Source organism: Piliocolobus tephrosceles, chromosome 12 (genome assembly GCF_002776525.5).
Source record: "Piliocolobus tephrosceles isolate RC106 chromosome 12, ASM277652v3, whole genome shotgun sequence".
In the NCBI taxonomy this organism is placed as follows: Eukaryota; Metazoa; Chordata; class Mammalia; order Primates; family Cercopithecidae; genus Piliocolobus; species Piliocolobus tephrosceles.
Genome location: NC_045445.1, coordinates 62043041 through 62063605, shown reverse-complemented (window position 1 = coordinate 62063605; position 20565 = coordinate 62043041). Strand labels below are relative to the sequence as shown.

The window sequence follows — 20565 nt, the reverse complement described above, 5'->3', positions numbered from 1 at the left end:
GGAAGTCTCAGGGATGGGATGTGAGTGCTACAGGAGTTCATGTAAAGTACCGGGTGATAGCATTAATTAATTTAATTCCACACACATACTTGTACCCTGCTTTCCAATGTGTTTAGAATTTTAAAACACCATCATGTAGGGTTTTTTAATTACCTTTGCTCAAATTTAATAATAGTATTTTATCAGAAAGTTAAATGTATCCAAAACTTGTTCGTTTGTTTGTTTTTGGTTGCAGTAAACAATTTCCCACTCTGGCTCAGATCTAGAAAATACTGTTTCCCACATTTAGGTTTGAAGAGAGATTATTAAAAGCACATGTATTGTGCATATTATGTTATAAAACATAAAAAGTGATGTTTTGATATGGAAAACAAGTGAACGGATTCAAGTATCAATGCATTAAGTATTTTAATTTTTTAAAAAATGACTGGAAAAGCCCATTTACTTAAAATGGCTAGGAATATACATTCCTGGAAGGATGGTTTTATTTTTATAAATGCATATTTACCCTAAAGAGTTAAATACACATTTACTTTAGGTTTTAAATGTAATCTGGGGAAGATTTTGAGTGCATTCTCTAAAATTTGATGTTTGCTACATAATCTCATTCTCTATGTCAGGGCATATGTGTGTTTGTTAGGGAGTATGGGCCAGGCAAAGGTAGGCAGGAGAATTATGACAAAGCAAAACTTTCCTTTCTTTCCTGAGTAATCTTAGACTGCTTTATTTTACTTTGTGACAGAGAGGAAGAGGTGAGGAGAAAGGAAATAGAGAAGAAAGAGAACTACCAGAGCGTTGGATGATAGGGCCTGATTTTCAGTTTAGTGTGAAATATGCAAGCTTTTTGAAACTGCCTTGGATAGCTTCTCTCTTTTACTTCTCATATTGTATATTTAGAATACCTTAAGTGTTGGTTGGTCGCGGTGGCTCAGGCCTGTAATCCCAGCGCTTTGGGAGGCTGAGGCGGGCAGATCATGAGGTCAAGAGATCGAGACCATCTTGGCCAACATGGTGAAACCCCGTCTCTACTAAAAAAAAATTACAAAAATTAGTTGGGCGTGGTGCTGTGTGCCTGTACTCCCAGCTACTCGGGAGGCTGAGGCAGAATCGCTTGAACCCGGGAGGCGGAGATCGCAGTGAGCCAAGATCGCACCATTACACTCCAGCCTGGCGACAGAGCGGGACTCCGTCTCAAGGAAAAAAAAAAAAGGAAAGAAAGAAAAGCGAATACCTTAAATACCTTAATTGTTATTTGATGGTTGTTTGCTAGGTTGTGAGAATCAAAATCTTCCAAAACGTGAATACATTAAATTTTTTTAAAGAGAGGCTTAAGAATAGGTAATAAACTCACACACGGAACACACACAAACAGGACAAAACCTTTACGTGAGAGCTCATCAGGCAGAATTTCCTTTGCCTTTCTTTTTAGATCGGGAAAGAATTTGCTCAGTTTGACAGTGACCCTTTACCCTTCAGTCTGCCTCTACAGTTCTTAAAGCTTTCCTTGTCTGCAGCCTTTCTTAGTCCATGAATTCAGTTTTAGCATCCATAAAATAAAGCAGTTACAACATACGCTGACCATTTTATAATGGCCATGAGTGCAAAGCAGGATTACTTAAGAAAGAGCATTTGAATTCATTGAAAGTCACAGACATTTTGAATGCCTCAGAACTGCATACAGGAGTAAACAGATAAGGGAATATAAGGCTAATGCTCAAAAATTGGGTAGTTGGCATATATAACAGAATCAAAACACTTTAGAAAGAAATAGAACCAATATACAATTACTAATCAATCAGCATCACTGCTAACAACTTGTTATTTTAAACTGCAGTTTCTAGGAAATTACATTCTATTCCTGTGCTTCTCAAACTTTAATGTGCAGACAGATCATCTGGAAATGTTAAAATGCAGATTCTGATTCAGTAGATTCTAGGTGAGGCTGAAATTCTGCATTTCTAACAAGCTCCCTGTACACATGGAAACTGCTGCCTCTCAAACTACAGTTATCCGAAAGGGGCTAATTCATAGTCTGGTAAACAAACATGATAAAGATGAAGTAAGCCAAGGGTAACAGGATTTCTTTAAAAAAAAAAAAAATTAGATGAAAGTTTTAAATTCAAATAGATTTACAATTATTTGCATGTAGAGGTTAAATTTGATTTTAACCTTTGGTATGATTATATTGGTTGAAGCTGTAGTTCAGAATAACAACCAGTTGCTTGTTCATTTTACAGTCAAATCTATTTCATGGACACTTTGTACATACGATTATACCATTTCAAAAATGAAAACCATTCATCATACAGTGTCAATAGTGTACCAACATCTTAAAATCTTTTTAAAGAAATCCAAAAGCTCTGAGAAGTCTTAGTATAGTATAGATCCCTAAAGATAATCGGTTTGTGGAATATCAAAATTGAACATATCAGCTAATCAGTCATATTTTAGAGTAAAATGGCCAATTAGATTTTCATTTACCTAGTTTGAAGACCTTTTTTTATTTTCTTGTTAGTATTCACATTTTGCTGAACAACAACAGCAGCAACAACGAAAGACACTTGGTAGAGATTATTTTGTATTTTCTATCTCAAAGAAAAAGGGCCTCAAAATGGGAACAAATGGTAGATTAGACACCATGCTAACCCCTTTCCTCACAACTAGACTTTTATCTTAGAATACAGCAGAATAGTCCCTTAATCTAAGTGAAACTTTCATGCATTATCAGTTTAGGAAAACTTTCATAGTTCACATTTCTTTATGTGCAGCTCAGAAACAGTATCAAATTAAAACAAATGACATTAAAAGCAACCATTGCAATAAGTGCAAATGTTTAAATTGTGCTTGTTAGAAGACATGGTGTGGTTCTAGCAGGGTTAGGAAAACAACTGAAAGTTTTCACTTCACCTTTGGAATTAACGTCTTAATTGTACCATTGAGATTCAGAAGTCATCACCTTCCCAATGAAACTGAAATAGTCTTTTCTAAGCTCTCATACTTACAGGAACAGCAAAGCTTGTTTAGTGGTAATAATTTGAGGATCTCAGTGAGATAAAGGGCCAATTGGATTAAAATGTTTTTGTAAGTGCTAAATGAACTTGAGTGTCTGCCAAAATTGCCTTGGATTTCATTACTCTTAACATTACTTAATAATGTTAAGCTAGTGCCCATGTGGGTATGAACCCTACTCTTGCTACCAGTTTTCTGTGTTGGTCTGTTCTTGCATTACTATAAAGAACTACCTGAGACTGGGTAATTTATAAAGAAAAAAGGTTTAACTTACTCACAGTTCTACAGGCTGTATCGGAAGCATGGCTAGGGAGGCCTCGGGAAACTTACAATCATGGCAGAAGGCGAAGAGGAAGGAGTCACATCTTACATGGCCAAAGCAGGAGGAAAGGGGAGCAGGGGCAGGTGCCAGACACTTTTAAACAACCAGAACTCATGAGAACTCACTCATTATCACAAGAATAGCAAGGGGAAAATCCACCCCCATGATCCAGTCACCTTCCACCAGGCACCTCCTTGAACTCTGGGGATTAAAACTGGACATGAAATTTGGGTAGGTACACGAATCCAAACCTTATCATTTAAGCATAGACTGTTTCCATGTACCTAATGGGGCATGTATAGCAGCCAAAATACCCTATATCTCTTTAGAATTTTTTATTGAGAGGGAAAATCCAAAATATACAAAAAGGAAAAGAAATATAAGAATCAAGACAAAACAAACACAAAGCAAAACATCTTCATGCTCCATTATCAAAGAATAAAGAAGAAAACTTACTCTATGGTAAGTAGAAATATCAGTTCTGTGAACACAATCTGTTCATGTTCTAGGACAAGAAACAATTGAGTTAATTTATAATGGCATTAAAATAAAAAGTCATATGTAATGAAATACATGTAAAAAATCAGACTATCTCAGACTCATAATTGGAAAAAATATGAAATAACTTCTTGACCTAATCTAGCAAATACTAGAATTGTTCAAAATATTAAACAAAATAATGGTGTCAGAGTATTCCAATTCAGTTTCATAACTTTAAGTCAGTTATATTTCCAGGTTCAGAATCAATTTGAGTAGATCTTAGAATGAGTTTAGTTTTAATTACAGGAAAATATTGCATAACTTGATGAAATTTTCATCATAAATCACATACTTGAAGAACAGATTTTAAAGAGATGGCAGTGAAAGTTGAGCAGTATTAGCCAGAAGACAATACCATATAATATATACTAAATGTCTAAGTACTTACAATTGCTAATAATATGATAGGACCACAAAAGAGTTAGTAAGAACATTAAAGGAACTGGATTGATTATATTCATTAGGAAAAAAATTACAATTCTGAGTTACAATTAGGTTCCTCAAATAAGCATCATGATTCAGAGAAATGGAAGACGCTTTGAGAACATGATATCCAGTATTTCCTTTAAAATATCATTACACTTTATATATTATTTATATCCTATACCAACGATAGCAACTATTAGGTTGATGCAAAAATAATTGCAGGTTTTCACATTAATAGATCACCCAAGAACATGCTTTGGTTTTAACTGAAACTACTAAGTTTTTGAAACAGGTAAACTAAAAATCAAAGCAGATTTATCATGAAATTTAACACAAAAACTGAAGAAAATACTAGAAACAGCACTTTGCAGTAACTACTAAAGGCAATTTCACTAATATCACAGATTTTACTGTGTAAATAATTACATTATCACTTTTAAATTGCTTTCATTGAATTTTAGGGTACTCTGGCAGATTTTGTCTCATCTGAATCTCACAACAGTTCTGTGAAACAGGTATTGCATATATTATATATTTTTAGCATATGAGGAAGGAGGCAAGACAAGTGTTTCTATTCTTAAAATCACATACCTTTTAGGTGTCAGAGACAGTAGTAGATCCGTGTTCTTATCCCTGGAATAATATTTGTTTTATCAGCTAATATATGCACCAATTTATTACGTTCAAATATAATTAAGGGTATATATTAAATAAAAATTTAGAATATATTTACTTTTTTAGGAGTTTTAAATTTGTATTAGAAAGTTTCAGTGAGCACTTACTGAATCTTATTTGGCAAAACTATTGTAATATCTTTGACTTTAGTAATTTAAAACATATGATAATATAACTATACAATTATACAGTAGTCAATAGTGGACTAGGAAATAAGGATGTTATCACATTGAACAAGAAAGGAATACTAACTTGGAAAACAAATTAGGATTTGGTTCTATTTTCAAATAGTTTCAGAAACCAGAGTCAAACTCCAAAGGATTGTCTTCTCTGTGAAGATAAAAATATTTGAGATAATAGGTCTAGAAGGAGAGTATTTGGGAGCAAAAAAGAAAATTATGGCTATGGGATGGCTTAGATATAGAGTGTTAATAATACACTAAAGTGTATTACTCTGGCTGAGTACTGGCAATGCTTGATCACAGAACTTTGGTAGGTTTCAAGTTTCTAATTTTATTCAAATTACATTCAATCATTTCCATAACAGATTTCTGTAATAGTAGTTAATCATGTGGGGTGAATAGTTTTATCTACTGAACTCATACTTTGTTTTCCATTGGAAGAACTAGATTATTAGAAACTATTACAAAAATATATTTTGCTATTAGAGAAGCAAACTGTTTAGTTTCTCTAGTGAATACCATGAATTAATTAGTAGACTTAAAAGTATAAATGATGACACATATTGTGCTGAAGTGCTATTGAATATAAGAAAAACACTATCATTATTGTAAAGTTTCCTTAAAACTACAGTTCTACATAAATGTGATATTTATTAGTGAATGTTTTCTTGAAAGAAGACTTTACATATAACCATTTAACACTTCAAACAACCCTGTGGATTAGCTGGGGCAGACGTTTTTATCCTCCCTTTCTTTTGTCCATTTCTGTTTTTCAAATGAAGAATTGGGCTAGTCCAGATTAGCTAAATGACTTGCCTAAAGTCATTATCAATTTAGTCAGGAGTAACTAAAGATTCCATGAGCTTTTCACCATTGCCATGTGGACTGAGTTACTGGTGGTAGATAATTTAACCTAGGAATTATGTAGTGATTTGAGATTTTTAATAAAGGAAGGATAAGGAAGGAAATGTTTCTTAGGTACAGAATCTAGATTAGGGATAGCATTTCTTTGCAAAACAAAAAAATACAAATTGTGATGAGATATTCAGGTTCTACTGAATTAGCAATACACTGAGGTAAATCATAACTAGCAGTGTTTTGATGAAAATATACTTAATTGTTTGTTGTTGGGATTTTCTTTCTGTCGTCATTATTAGTGGTTCCAAATGAAGAAAGTAAGAGTTATTGTAGTGAAATGCATGTTCCTAGGCATTCTGTAATAACCTGGAATTTCTAGTTTGTTTGATTTTCCTATTTTTACTCAGGAAGGTGATATGGTTTGGCTCTGTGTCCCCATCCAAATCTCAGCTTGTAGCTCCTATAATTCCCATGTATTGTGGGAGGGACCTGGTTGGAGATGATTGAATCATAGGGGTGGGGCGGGTTTTCCTGTGCTGTTCTCATGATAGTGAATGGGTCTCATGATATGTGATGGTTTTAAAAATGCGAGTTTCTCTGCACAACCCCTTCCTTTGCCTGCTGCCATCCATACAAGACATGACTGGCTCCTCCTTGCCATCTGCCATGATTGTGAGGCTTCCCCAGCTACGTGGAACTGTGAGTTCTCCATTAAACCTCTTTCCTTTGTAAATTGCCCAGTCTTGGGTTTATCTTTATCAGCAAGTTGAAAACAGACTAACACAGAAGGTCATTTTTGATATTTTTTTGTCTTTGTGCATAACTTGTGCTCTTTTGGAAGTAACTTAAAACTCAAATACCTTTTAACTATGAGCTATGAACAGTTACACCTACTGACTTAATGTTTGTTGTTTTCCAGAAGGTTCCATTCTGTTTGAAGTGACTTGCCCAAGGTCACAAAAGCAACTTAGAGGCAGTCTGGAATAGAATCTAGGTCTCCCTGGTCAGTGTGCTTTTCACTATATCGCCTGTCACATCTTTCACCATAGTAAAAGGGCTTATGTACATTTTTTAAAATCACATGTGTAATGATCATATAGCCTGAAATAGTCCAAAGTGTTAAAACTAGTTTTGGTTATCGATTTGAATAGTAAATACCAAACTAATGTGTGTTAAATAGTAAAATGGTGACTCTTTTTCAACACATTAAAGACATAAAAATACTAACTCTAATTTTCTGAATGAAGCTTAAATTTTATAAAGCAGTGTTACATACATTATAGCATTTACCATCTTGAATGTTAGGTACATCTCCTACATGAGGTTTTATGCTACAATTTGAACTTTAAATTTTACTGAAATGTCACTATAATACTTTACTGCAACTTAGATCTCTTTTGAGTCCAAGAAGTTTGTTTTGCAGAAATTCTGTAAAAACAGTTTTATAGTCACCTTAATTTTAGTAGCAGATCCCTATGACTTAAGACCCCAAAATACATTAAGGTAAAGTTTTAGTGTTCCATAAACACTACCAATCATTCAATTTATGGAATTTAGGTTTTGTTTATTTACAGAAAATTAAATATTTGCTCCATTTTAAATATTTTAAATGTGTTTGCTCTATTGCTAAAAGTGTCTACCACATTAAACTTTTAATAGATTAATGGAATGGAGTTGTAAACTATTCTTCAGTAAACACACCTTTAAAGATCATGCTGTTCTCAAAATATAAATTAACAAGTTTTGGCTAAGTGCAAGGAAGTAGTATAAAAGCCAGCAACCTCAGTTATATTTTAGTCTTGTTATATTTGTTTGAACGAAAATTTATCTTACATAGCTATCTCTTTTTTTCCAAAATGTAAAAGAATTTCCTTGTGAACAGACAGCATTTGATCTAGCAAAAGTTATTGGTCTATTAACTTTTTTGTTTTCTTTTCTACCAGAGCCATGTATTCCTACTGCATAGCATAAATTTTTAGAGTAAATTATTTTAAGAAATAATTTGAATGTCTTTAATTTTCAGAGAAAATTTTAGGTGTAGGTTTTTAATTGCATAACTATTTTGAAACTACTATATAGATAACTTTTAAAATTTTATTAATGTGGTGAAAAAATTCAATGAGGAAGAATCTCCCTGATTCAGAAGCTACTGAAGACAAACAAGTAAAGTTGGAAATCATTAAGGGACTAAAAGGGCAGAAAAATTGTCAATATCATTTTCTTATCTAGATATAGCTGACTTGATAAACTGATTATTAAAAGTAGCAAGTTCACAATAACTGAAAAAGCCAAGTTCATTTCGAACCAAAGATTATGGTTAAAATGCCAATGCCAAATTTACCAAAATAATTACGTTTTGCATACTGGATAATAATTATATATATAGCTGATACAAATTAATCCTTAGTTATCTATATCTTAGATGTCTACATCTGTGCCCCTGTGAAGAAGGAGGTAGTCTAATTATCTCCATGTTATGAATATAGAAATTGAGACTTGCCTAAACGTACAAAAACAGTAAATGGCCACTTCAGGGATCACACTCACATCTTTTTCACTTAATAGTCCAGGTTTTTAACCAGAATGAGAAATATAAATTTATTTTTGTTTGTATTTTGAAATATCATTTAACTATATTAATAATTACTATGCACATAAACTTTTCAATTTCCCTTTAGATAAATGTTTTATATTTTATCCTTTTCTTAGCTTTATTAACTGTGTTAGGAGTGTAGAACACTATGCCTTGAGGAAACATAAAAGTACATCAGTTAAACTGAATATTACGGTTTTTCTTCTTTCTGCTGGACAGCTTAACCGTAGGAGAAATATTCTATCTATAAAATCGCCTGTCATTAACAATTCAGTTACAGCCTAGTGAATGTGAACACACACACTTTAAGTGTCTAATTTAAAACTAGATTTTTCTCCTTTGATAATTCTACTTTTGTTGTAGGTTATATAACGAGTTTAAGCAAATTAAAATTATAGATGGCTTGTGATCTTTCTCATCAAAGATGATTGCATTTTTACTTCACTTGTATTAGAAATTTGACAGATTTGATCTAGAGGCATGTACAGCTTTGATTTTTAATGGATTTGCTTGGACAATCTCAAGTTAAAATAAGAGCTTTCAATTCTAGTCTCTGTTAAGAAATCCTGATTCATAATACTGAGATAAATACTGGAGGGATAAAATGTCTCTCAGCGTTAAATAACTAAGTAACATTTGTTTGAACTATAAAGGGAGAATTGAGTTTATTTACAATCCATCTGCATAGTACATCTAGTTGAATCAATCAATTATTTTAACTGATTTTCTTCCAAATTAACTGCTGGTTTTATTTTTATGTGGACATTAACCTTATTGTCCAAAAAACTCACTCTGTATTTCTCCTTAAGACAGCTAAAATGCAGCAATTCCTTATTCTTTAATCATATCCTTACGGCTTATCAGTCAAAATGGAATATTATGAGTCAAAGATATTGATCAAAAGTAAGTCGAAAGTTAAAATATCTTCTCTTGGATTTATTTTCTTCATAACTATCATGCAATAATGATGCAAATGCAGTACAAACAAAAACATAGATGAACACAGATGTATTTGCTTGATAAGTACAAACAAGAAAACAGCATGGAAGAATTTTACCCAACCAAACTTTCATTCTATTAACTAAGCTTTATGTTTTTTTCTTATCTTGCTATTTTAAAAGCTTGAAAAAAAAAAAATAAAGAATCAGTATCACTTCTCAGCCTTTTGGCTAAGATCAAGTGCAGTATCTGTTATTATCAGTTTAATATCTGATACGTCCTCTATCCGAGGACAATATATTAAATGGATTTTTGGAGCAGGGAGATGGAATAGGAGGTTGCTATGTCCACTCCACATATCGACCTTGTATTGCAGTACCTCCAGGAACGGTGTTCCCCTCGGGTGTTTCAGGCTGGGCGCGGTGGCTCACGCCTGTAATCCCAGCACTTTGGGAGGCTGAGGCAGGTGGATCACCTGAGGTCAGGAGTTCGAGACCAGCCAGACCAACATGGTGAAACCCCATCTCTACTAAAAATACAAAAATTAGCCAGGCATGGTGGTGGGTGCCTGTAATCCCAGCTACTCAGGAGGCTGAGGCAGGAAGATCACTTGAACTCAGGAGGCAGAGGTTGCAGTGAGCCGAGATTGTGCCACTGCACTCCAGTCTGGGCAACAGAGTAAGACTCCGTCCCAAAAAAAAAAAAAAAAAAAACTCAGTAGAATCACTTTTCTAAAATATAAGTACACAGACACTTTTATAAATATATGATACACAATGGCCTTCAAATTAGATTTAGACAAATAGAAATTTATTTTCAATAGTGCTTAGAAATTATGTTTCTCTTGCTGATATTCAGTGTCACTTTGTTACTTGAAAATTCTACTTGTCACAGAAAACAATCTATTTTTGTAAGACTTAGGTTGTCTTCCTGCTGTTGGGATATATTACCACCAGATAGCAGTGAGGTTTTAAGAACTCATTTCTTGTTAGAACATATTTTACTCAGACATGGATTATTTCTTCTTTTAATATGTATAATATACATAATTTCTGAAATTATATAATAAATCATAAAATGTTTCTATTCAAAACATACTTTAAAAAAAAGATTAAGTCACATTTATTCTGTTTGCCTTATCATATATCATCAATTAATACTTAATGAAACGCTACCCTTCTCCAGAGATTTTGAATAGCTTATTTTTTTACCTACTCCGTATTTTCTGTTTTCCTGAATTATCTCTTGAAAAAACTCGTACATGCATATTTGAAATTAAAATTTTAGGATATTCCACAAAGTTGAATAAAGGTTTTAACTAAATCCATTACCTCATAAACACAAATCTGTTTCTTCACTGACATTAAAAAAGTATATCTATAGCTAAAATTTCTATTATCCTTCAATTAATAATAAATCACAAATATACCTAGTTCTGTTAAGTAAAAGACCACATGTCTATTGAGGAATTGTGCTAGGCTCACAAGAGTGAGTGTGAGATGATTACTAAGAGACTGTTTGCTATGAAGAGTAAAACACATTTTTTTGGTATAATGTGATACATGATATAAATGAGCTTGATAAGGTTGTTTAAAGACAAAAAAAAAAGTAGATTTCTGGCCTTTCACTTGATTTACTATGAATTTCTGCAAAACTACTCAGTTTCCTGGTTGTGAAATAAAAATAATGACTTTAACAACTTGTCTGACTGTGCAAATGAGTGATAAAAATGTATTATTCAGAATAGAACTGAAAGGTGTGAGGCTCTAGATGTTAAACATTTATATTCATAAATTACCATAAACACTGAACACTGATACGTGTTCATAAGTAAATGAATACATTTTTAAAATTAGTTGTTACATATAACTTATAAAACCAGATGAGATGCCACATAACAAAGTTGTATATTTTCTACACATTTTGCAAGTGCACTTACAGAGATATATGTCTATTATTCATATATTAGACATTAGTATTTATGGAGAGGCATATGTGGATACATATGCCTAAATATTCCTGCTTAGACAAATGGCAATATAATGATTATACATATGTTCCTAAATAAAAATTTACATTTATCATGTGTACTAATCAAGGAATAACAAACCAGATCATTTGAGGTTTCATTTACAGAATCAGTTCCAAATATCTTTTATCTAGTAGCATTTTGACTCCTTTAGTAGACCCTACAACATTCCAGGTCAGGGGAGTTAAAAGGTTCAAGAAAGTTGCCAGGTTCACATAGTAGGGAGATTGAACTGATACCTCATTAAGGTTTTTGCCGGTGGCTCCCGCCTGTATTTGCTCCCAGCACTTTGGGAGGCCGAGGTGAGTGGATCGCTTGAGGCCAGGAGTTTGAAATCAGCCTGGACAACATGGCATAACCCTATCTCTATTAAAAATACAAAAATCAGACGGGCGAGGTGGCACATGCCTGTAATCCCAGGTACTCGGGAGGCTGAGGCACAAGAATCGCTTGAACCCAGGAGGCGGAGATTGCAGTGAGCCGAGACCGTGCCACTGCACTCCAGCCTGGGCGCCAGAGAGAGATTCTGTCTCAAAAAGAAAAGATTTTTACATAACACTTTTCACACTCTTCCGTTTTCTCCCTACTTTCTCTTTTCCTTCTACTCTCTTTTTCCCTTCTTCCATTGAATTTTCACTACTCTTTCTTCATAAAGTTGTTGAAATTTTTATGTAAAAGATTAAATATGTTACCGCAATTCACTCTGTTTCCTACTTCTATTCTACCACAGATAGGCATCTGTGTCAAAAATAATCAGTTTGAAAATCTCCTTTATTATTCTGTTTTTAAGCATCTCTTTGTCTAAAACTAAAAACAAAATGTACCATTAGGAATATGTGCTTTGGCTCTTTAAAGCAACTGCTTGCCCCATACTCTGACTTTAGCCCTCAATTATCTTGGAGATACACAGTAAAAGGATATATGCCTAGGAGAATAACGCTGTGATATACTGTATATCTAAATGTTATCTGACAAAGTTAACACAGAAAACTGTGGATATTTTTTTATTAGCGTTTGGAACAAAGATGATACATAATAGATTATTTTGCTATAATTAAAATGATTTTCTATGTGTAACTTAATGTTCATGTACCTAGTTTTGGTTGTTTCCATTTAGCATGTGAGGTAGCAATTGCTTTCTTTTGAAAATTTAGACCCTTTCTACTGCTATCATTGACTTTGGAAAGAAGGCAAAACCAAAGGCAAACTAACCCTATAATAAATATATTCAGTTGATCATTCATGTTAAGATACTTGATGGCTTACATTTAATGTTAGGGATATTTAGTTTACATTCAAAAGTTATTCATTTTTACTTAAAACATAGAAATTCATTTTTACTTAAAACATTGCTGGGAGCCCTGGGCTGTAGTCCCAGCACTTTGGGAGGCAGAGCAGGGCAGAGAACTTGAGCCCAGGATTTCCGGACCAGCCTGGGCAACATGATGAAACACTGTCTCTACAAAAAGTACAAAAAATTAACTAGGTGTAGTGGCATGTGGCTGTAGACCAAGGTACTCTGGAAGCTGAGGTGGGAGGATTACTTGAGCCTGGGAGGTGGACACTGCAGTGAACCATGATCATGCCACTGCACTCCAGTCTGGGCAACAGAACAAGACCTGTCTCAAAAAAAAAAAAAAAAAAAAAAAAGTTTATTATCCCATCTAGGCTTCAAGTAAAATGATTTAAATAAGAAGGGCAGTTACTTATTCAACTCAGAAGAATTTAAAAGAAAACATAAAGAGTTTTAAACAGCAGTATCCGTTTTCTGTTTTCGTTAGTCAACAAAAAAAAGAGGGTCTTGAGTCATAATGTGGACAAAAGGTAACATCGGCTGCATTTTGTGCCTGACTAAAGGAGATTTCTTCAATAGAAACTGATTGAAAAACATTTGCATGGAAGTAGTAGATTACCTTTGATTATATTCAAGGGGAAGGAAATAGTCAAGCATAATTTTCCTGAATAAACTTTTCTTTCATTAGTGAAAGTTACATTTTTGGAGTGATAAACACTTTAAAACACTTTATACACAAAGTAAATTCATATAGATAAGTTACATATTTTAAAGCTATAAATATTTTCACAGTAAAGTTGAAATTATACATGATATGATTACAATATTAATTACTAATGATTTGTTTTGCAGGAAGATTCTTCATTGTGTAAATGAATTCATCATAGACTCCAAATATCAAGCTCTCAGAATGTATTAAATGTAGCATTTGTTATCAGTCCTCCAGGTGTTACATATGACTCCCAGTCACACTTAGATGACAATATATGTGAAAGATGCTTAGGAAAGGGAAGAGTCTGAAAGGCCAACATATATTAAATAACTTTATTTAAATGAAACAATAAAATCCTGATTGATTTGAAAGCACACTGATGCATTAACAATGCACTTTCTTGAAGAATTGGTCTCGAGAGAAAATGCTTCACTGAAATAATTCAGAAAATGCCCTTCCAGCAAGTGGGGCAGATTCTCTTTCTGTCCATCATAGCATTCTATATGTTTAAGGAGCAATGCTGACAATCATAAACATGCATCTGCATGCACACATTAGAGAAGATGGAGTAACATGTCTACCTAAGTTGTTGCTGGCAATCTGTGTTCCTGCTCAGTGGAAATCTTTCAAATTAAATATGGGCAGTTTTCTTTATGTGGATACTAGAGAAGGATTCTCTCTCAGCTCATATTTGTGTGCCTTTTGTCATTTTTTCTTCACAGTTACGGTTACCTATGCTAGTACAGTATGCTGCACATAATTTAGGTCAATTAATTCTGTTGTCTAAAATACATCTTTTTTGATCCCCTGTTTACTGCTTCTCACCACCACACCTTGTCTTGTCTGCTGTGCTTTTAACAGCTCTCAAATAAGAAATTTATCTTTGCATATTTAAACATCCTACTCCTCACCCCATATTAAAGTTACACTATTAAGAAGGCCCACACATTCTGACAATTTCTATATATTTATTAATGCCCACCTGCATGAAATAAGCTTTCCTGCACACTTAGTTTTGTGTTTTCCCCAGATATTTCGAATAAATCTTTTCTCATTAATGTAGTGATTTGTATGGAGAATTGCATATTAGTGGAAAGTCTGACTACTAAATATCTACATAGAATATATGAAGCTGGACTACATGAAATTTATATTTTTCAGATCAAAATTGGTTAAATATCAGCAATTTTATCTATTTCAACCAATGAACAAAGGTCTCAGTCCAGATGTACTGAAACAGAGAAAAAGCATAATTATCAGTGGAGATATCTTCTGAATTTCTCCTCACATCTGCAGATTTGTCCAGACAATTACTTAGACTTAAGTAAAAATTAGTGTTGGAGAACTCTTTATGAATAATGCATACTTCTGGAGAAAGTGAGATTTGATCACTTCTCAGCCTTTTGGCTAAGATCAAATGAAAGTCACTTTATAAAGTTGAGACTTCTGATTTAATGTTAATATGAGTTTCTGAAAAATGAAACACAGTTCTATTAATGCCTCAGTACAAATTACCCAATTATGCGACATCAATTTCAATGAAATGTAGCATCAAGTAAATCTATTTTCCTATTCAATTACTTATTGAATGAATAGGCATTTTTCTAATGAGATAGGCATTTGGATCAAATGTTAGCATTTTTTGTTTCTGCAGATTTATTGTGTTTGCAATTTAATATGGATTATAGAAACACACGGAATGATGCTTCCGTATAACTGTTTATCCCATTATCAGAAATTTTGCAAAATTTGATTCCTGAGAAAAAGATAAATTAACAAAACCATTTGCCATCAGTTATCTTTTCCTTTTTTTTTTTTTTTTTTTTTTTTTCCTAAACTTGCATTTCAAACAGAAGAGCTCTTTATTGGGTGATGTCCTTAATAATTACAATCTAGATTCTGATTCCAAAACTTTACTAAGTTTTATTTATTTTAGTGCAGGTGAAAAATAAACATATTTTGTATTGTATAAAGTCTGTGTAGTAGCTAAGAGCTTAAGCTTTTGACCCATATAAATCTTTCAAATTTTAGCTGTGTACCTTAATAGGTCTGTGAACTTGGGCAAGTTATTGAAACTTTTAGAGTCTCAATTTCCTCATATGTAAACAGAAGTGACAATAACAGTGCATTTATCATAACATTGCTGTATTAAATGCACTTAGCACAGTTCTTGGCATGTAATAAGAATTCAATAAATGGTAACTACTATTACTTTAATAACTGATTACATTCTTTGGAAATTGTATTAAGATGACTCCAGCTGCTTAGTGAATCACTGTATTTGTCACCATAGTAATTTGCAGAAACATGAATCTGTATTTCCTAGGATTAGGACTTGCAGGAGTTTGCTAGTGTGTATATGATCTTGGCAGCAGGACTCCAAATAGCCTGAGTAGAAAACTATGAATTTTCCCACATTTTCTCAATCACATATGGATAGAGATAATCCCCACTGTTGGCTAAATTGTGGAAGTTTTACGCTTCTTATATTGGTGGCCTTGCTGGCAACAGTAGTCTACACATAAAGAATGTTCTTTCTTAATAGCTTAAGCAATGTTAACATGATACATTCTCTCTTTTTACCAAATAAGTCTTTTCAAACTCTTAGCAAAATTAATCATTTAAAAAAATTGTCGAGTTAATTAAAAGAATATTATATCCTTAAAATATGCCATTTTAATGGAAATTTTTTTGGTCAGTGAGAATATGATTTATTTACAATAATGCAACAAAATATGAAGTGGCAGTTTTATATTTCAAATGGTTCTGGTCATTTTTAATTAACCGGAGAGGAATTAAGAAAAAAATAAAGACCGTTTAAAACATAATTAATTCAATTAACATTTTAACTTTTGTTTATACAGTCTTTAGTAATGTATTTATTGGCTTTTCTGAGGAATCTGGTATTTCTGAGGAAATTCTGTTTTTAAATAAATGCTACTTTAAATAAATGTTACTTCATCATTTTCAAATGACTGCTCAATCAACATGTATAAAAGTTGTGGATTTCTTTGCTTTTATGACAAAAGTGGTATTGTATTTTTAAACTGATCACTTTATCAGGTCAGAGAAGGTATAGTTCAAAGTGTAATTATTTATCATTTAATTGTATATTTATAAACATTTTAGTTTTGAACCATTAGATATTTATGTAATTTAAGTATGAAAGTTTAAAAATTGTTCATATAATAATAGACATATGATAAAACGTCATGATAAAAGACAACCAAAGAAATATTACTTGATCCTACTTAGAAAGAATAATTTTCCAGGATAACTTTACTCAGTTTTAGAGAGAAATCCAAGAATAATGTTCTTCTTTCATTTTTCAACATGATACAACCAGAGAATTTGGAAAACTAGTAAATATAACCTATAGTAAAATGGTCAGGAAAAATACTCATTTCCATTTATGATAACTGAAGTGACAAAAAAGACTCCTAGAAGTTACATTTTCCCTTTGTGATATATTAAAGAACAACAAATATACTAAACTTTATTCTAAGAAGGACTTTTTTGTGAATATAAAGGATAATGGATCAGATTTAAGTTTCTTTCTATAACCACTTCTAATTCTATTCACATGATCTATTTAAAAATTGCTTATTACAATAGATTTAAATGTAGTAGTCATTTTGAAACATTTTAGTCCCCCAAGATACAGAAATATACAAAAAAAGTACATGTTTGAGACCCATAATTCAGTTTCTCCCTAAAAGGCATTTCATCATCCAATCTTCTGGCATTCTTTAAACTAGACACTAGACCCTTTTCATCTAGATATTGCATGTTTCATATATATATATATATTTTTTTTTCTTCAAGAAGGGACTCAGTTTGTTTACTTATTTTTTTCTCTTTTTTTTTTTATTATACTTTAAGTTCTAGGGTACATGTGCATAACGTGCAGGTTTGTTACATATGTATACTTGTGCCATGTTGGTGTGCTGCACCCATCAACTCGTCAGCACCCATCAATTCGTCATTTATATCAGGTATAACTCCCAATGCAATCCCTCCCCCCTCCCCATGATAGGCCCCGATGTGTGATGTTCGCCTTCCCGAGTCCAAGTGATGTTACCACTTGACATCGCATGTTTCATATATTATACATACATACATGTATGTGTATGCATGTATTTTTAAAATCATTATTTGTAGTAACATATCAAAAAGGAATTTCTAATATTCCAAGGTTCTAATGTTGGGATAGAAACATATTCACAATAGTGTTTATCAGTTTCATGTATTTAGAGTAGTTTCACACTAAAATAAGTGATTAGGCTGGGCACGGTGGCTCATACCTGTAATCCTCGCACTTTGGGCGGCCAAGGCAGGAGACTTGCTCGAGCCCAGGAGTACCAGACCAGCCTGGGGAACATAGTGAGACCCTGTCGCTACAAAAAACATTTTTTTTTTTTTTTAATTAGCCCCTCACGGTGACGCGTGCACCTATAATTCCATCTGCAGGGGAAACTGAGGTGGGAGTATGACTTGAGCCGAGGAGTTAGAGGCTTCAGTGAGCCATGGTGGCACCACTGCACTCTATCCTGGGTGACAGAGTGAGATCCTGTCGCAAAATAAAATTAGTGATTAGGACAAAAAAGATACAGGGCAAAATAAATAGAATGCTTACCCACCTCAAATAAAAAGAACACAGTATTTGTTAATATGAAGGTGATACTGGATAAGTGAAGTGCCTAGGACTTTTTTCTTAAATAATTTAGTATATTTTATGTGAATAAGGGACTATAAAGTAGGGAGATCAGCAGGACTGTAAAAGTGGGTGGGGGAGAAGAAAGTTTGCTAGTCAAACTTGATTTAAATTGACTGCCTTTTTAATAGCATGTGGCTGAATGTTTTGATCTATTTATAATGAATATTTTAAGGATTTGCTAATTTTTGAAAATTGGCAAGAAATACTCATTTTTTCCTGTCTTGAGGTATGCCAAAAATAAAACTTGCTAGAATAAAAAAAAATTAAAATGAAGGAATGTCTTGTCTGTGCTAAAACACCTCCACTTAAAGAGTTTGATATCCACTAGAAAATGTTGTTTCTTTAAAAAGGGGACAAAGGGTATTTGATGTTCCTCACTTTTCACAGTTGTGACAATTCTCTTAGATATCTTAAATTCTCTAAGTGGAGATTTCTCATATTCTTCACAGTACACCTGTTTAAAAATTGTAGTCCACAGAAATCTGAAACTACAAAATAAAGTTTTCTCAAGATAGTAAGTCACAAAGAGTGTAAATTACAGTTACTTCATTTGTGGGAGTTTTCCTATCACTTTTCAATTAATAAGACACCTGGTTATGGGAATTTTAGTCTCACTGAAAAACTCAATTTTTCTATACAAATTAAATTTGCGTATGCAAGTTACAATTTGAGTTTAAGCTTAGGCCTATGCTGGTGGAGGGATAACAGGCAAACTGGAATTTGGTACTTGACCATACTTAGTCAGTGCAGGAAAAACAACAAAAAAAACTTCAGAAACTTTCTTACCATTGACAGAAGCTAGTGTCGATATTTCTTGTGGTTCTCCCTTATTGACTGTATCTATGCCATCATATAGCAAAATGTACACAACAGCAGAAAGTAGATATTTTACTTATAGTTTCTGCAAAATCTGAGTAAAGATAAAGTTTTTCTACTATAAAGATGTGGTCTTATAAATGTATGCATTCTGAGGATCAGGGAAAGGCAGTGAAATAAAACTCTAAATTGAACAAAATTCAAGTAGTTTATCTTTTAACAGAAATATCTCCATAAACTATATCGATATAAAGGTGAACAGGGGTTGGACACAGTGGCTGAAAGCCTGTAATTCCAGTGTTTTGGGAGGCCAAAATGGGAGGATGGCTTGAGAATAGTAGTTGGAGACCAGCCTGGGCAACATGAAAGACCTCATCTCTACAAAAAAAAAAAAAAAATTAGCCAGGTCTGTTCATGTGTGCCTGTAGTCCCTTGCTACTCAGGAGGCTAAGGCAGGAGGATTAGTCGAGCCCAGGAGTTGGAGGCTGTAGTGAGCTATGACCATGCCACTGAACTTCAACCGGGGTGAAACTGCGAAAATCCTGTCTCTAAAAAAATTAAAAATAAATAAAGGTCAACAAGAAGAATCAATAACTAGGACAGCAACTGGAATTGACAAATTAATATCTATAAGCTTGAATCAACCAATGAGGATGGTTTTGTGTGTGTGTGTGTGTCTGTGTGTGTGTGTGTGTGTGTGTGTGTGAGAGAGAGAGAGAAATATATTGGTGAAGTAATATTTTAATTCACCCACCAGCATTCTATTGGGTTGTCAAATTCATAGAGATATTTTATCAGAATCAGAAATTTCAGAATTTTAAAATCTATGTGTTAGCAAACTGTGTATTCATAGGTTCACAAGAGATTCACAACCTCTTGTTCCTCATAAATCATTCTAGGAGAAAAAAAAAAATACCAACATAGCTGTAGCCCCTAAGTCATGAAGTACATCTAACTGGTTCACAAAATATTAAATATAAAGGGCTACAACTTTTCAATTAAACATTTTTTATTATAAACATTAATGAAAAAAACACTTATTTTAATAAAATTTATGAAATTCATCATTGCTTTCAAAGAAATAACACCCTTATCTGTTAGCTCTGTCGATCCAGCGATGAAGGTTCAGATAGAAAAATAACTGTAACCCATTATTGGACTGGTCTTTATTAAAGGCAGAGATATAACCCTAACTATCTCCCACTCTTCTGATTATGTATTTGTATTAAATACTTGATTATTTAAAATTTTATTTACTCAGACTATGGAAACATTATTCAATTCTTCCTTTGTTTGCAAAGAAAGATTTTCTGCTCAACATAGTAAGCATTAATTAACAGAGGCAAAGCAAAAATAACAAAGATCTCTGTAGATAATATTAACTTTTATTCAAATTTCACAGTTGTTAATAAATGTATATTCAAAAGGAATGTGTGGCTGGGTGCGGTGGCTC

At 33.1% G+C, this 20565-nt stretch overlaps 1 protein-coding gene and 1 non-coding gene across 2 annotated transcripts in view; both read left to right on the top strand.

Annotated features, from left to right (window-relative positions):
* PCDH11X (protocadherin 11 X-linked) overlaps positions 1 to 20565 on the top strand; it is an 808894-nt gene that overhangs the window by 8916 nt on the left and 779413 nt on the right. The gene's annotated exons all lie outside the window — the stretch shown is intronic.
* Positions 9755 to 9945, top strand: LOC111536571. Its single transcript, XR_002729775.1, has one exon. It is a non-coding gene; the product is annotated as a U2 spliceosomal RNA (small nuclear RNA).